The following is a 2,416-nucleotide window of genomic DNA, read 5'->3' on the forward strand; positions in this document are numbered from 1 at the left end:
CAGTGTGTCGTTCCCCCCCACGCAGCCCCACCGCTCCTTTTTCCTCCCCTTTCTCCCCCAGCCTCACTTCCCTGGGAAATCATCCTCCTCGGCAAGGATGCAAACACCCCCCTTCTCTCCCCAAGCATCTCCCTTTCCGGGCTGCCCTGAACATGGCCACACCAGGACTGGTAAATCCCAGCCAAAACCCCCTCTTCCAGTTGCTGGGTCCCCAAATGCCAGAGCTGAGGGGCTCGCTGGGGTCCCCAATGCCACTTGTCCCCTCCTGGGGCCTTGCTGGCCACAGAGGACACGTGTGCAGGCACACACCCTCCCCAGAAGCCTCCTTGCACAGGCGCTGCCTTGCACAGGGAGCCCCGGCCCCCGCCAGCCGCCCCGCACGCACGTGTCCCCTGTGCACCCAGCCGTCCCCTCCCCGCAGCCGGAAACTCCCGGGATCACAAACAGCCTGGCAGATGTTGCTGGGATTAGCTCCTACACAGGCGCACACGCACGCCGTGGGCTGCCAGCCGTTCTCTGCCCGGAGAGGTCCCGGGCACTCGGGCTCCCCTAGGCAGAGCTCGGCGGGTACCTGCCCCAGCCCCTGCTGCACCCAGAGCAGGATGAGTCCTCAGGGTGAGCAGGCAGTGAGAGAGGAACCCCATGGGAACTGGGGACCACGATGCTGACTGGGCTCTGGGTACCGTCACCAATGGCCGGTGAAGGACAGGGACGCAGTGGAGGGCACAGCCACTTGCAGTGCAAGGGGTACCCACACTGGGTACAGCTCACAGCTGGGTCTTCGAAACAGCCTGCTGAGGTGGTCTTCCACGCAGCACCCCTCACCCCAGCCTCTGCTCTCCCCATGCACCCGTGGCTCTCAGCCAGCCACCAGTACCCCCGCTGGGACCGGCTCTCCAGACCCGCCCACCCACTGTCCCCACCAGCACCCTGGCCACCCCCGGGCACGCTGCTTACCCCCTCCCTGTGGCACCGGGTGCCCTCTCTGCCCCGTGGCACCCACGGCTCCGGAGATGTACCCCCAAAGACCGACCAAGACAAGGATACCCCCAGGGACACATGCTCACCCCCTGCCAGCCATCCAGGACCCGTCCTGCATGGCCCTGCCTGGCCCTGCCTGCGGTCTGCGGTCTGCCCCCGGCATGGGGGTGTGCTCAGTCCCCCGGCTCTGCCAGCCTTGCTCAGTCCCCAGGAGCTGCTGGGGGAGCCGTGGCCTCACCTGCCTGCTCCCCACTGTTCCCATGGGGACTAATCCCACCTGAAGGTCAGGGAGGCTCCGCCAGCTGCTCACCTCCTGCCTGTGGATTACAGCCTGGGTGTGAGCAGGTGGCAACTGCCGCATCCCCAGGCTGGCCCAGCCCCAGTATGGGACTGACAGCAGGACAAAACCCAGCCGGGCTGCTCCAAAAGGGGCCCCAGGGTGGCAGGTCCCTTGCAGCTTCAGGTGTCCGCCCCACATCCATCATACCCTACACAGATGGGGATGCCAGGCACCAGGGCAGAGGAGCTGGTATCTGGTCCTCGGCTCCAGAGCCTGACCTGAAATGGAGCCCGCTGGTGCCAGCGACTGCGACCTCCTGCCTGTTACCCCAGATGACCCCAGCCTGGCACCCCCAGGGCACCCCATAGCTAGTGTCCTGGAGAAACATGCTGGACCCCACACAGTGCCCAGTGCAGACCAGTCCCAGGGGAGTGGTGATGCAGACAGAGGGAGCACACCCAACCCTGCACCCAGCCTGTCCTGGATGCAGTTGCGGGTACTGCATCTCCTGCAGTACCTCATATCATATTTGAAGGGGCACCATGGGGTGAGCACAGCTTCCCGGGTCCCAGCTTTACCCAGCACCTGGGGTGTTGCCATGGGGGTGCAGGGTGCAAGGACAGGACTGGGGGTGGGCTGTTCCTTGGAGCTCCCCTCCCCAGCTCCCTCAGCCCCACAGCCAGGGGATGCCAGCTCAGCCAGTGCCTGGCCAAGGTCCCACTCCACACCGGTGCTCCTCCACTCCCTTGTCGGCAACACCTGTAGTGCCAGGCGCCCTGAGCCAGAGTGACGCTCGTCCAGGAGGCAGACAAAAAGCCTGGCAGTGGCGGCTCCCCTCCTCCAGCAGCTCTGAGGAGGCAGCGCAGGCGGGAGCCAAGCCAGGGGCTGCGGCAAGAACAGAACATCCTGCCTCGGGGCTCCCGAAGGCAGCAACAGCTGGGCCAGGAGCAGCAGCCCTGGCACCCTGCTCAATGTCCATCTCCTGGGCAGGCTGCCCACGTGCTTCCCAGGGCCGCTGGCTGGCCTGGGAGAGGGGAGCCCCATTGCTCACCCCTTCCCCAGAGGCCCCATGGGAGGGTGGGGCTGACACACTCCAAGATGCAGGACTAGTGCAAGCTCTGGGTTTTTCCCCCCAGCACCTTGAGTCCTTCAGCA

The sequence above is a fragment of the Pygoscelis adeliae genome, unplaced genomic scaffold, assembly GCF_000699105.1.
Source record: "Pygoscelis adeliae isolate BGI_AS28 unplaced genomic scaffold, ASM69910v1 Scaffold346, whole genome shotgun sequence".
In the NCBI taxonomy this organism is placed as follows: Eukaryota; Metazoa; Chordata; class Aves; order Sphenisciformes; family Spheniscidae; genus Pygoscelis; species Pygoscelis adeliae.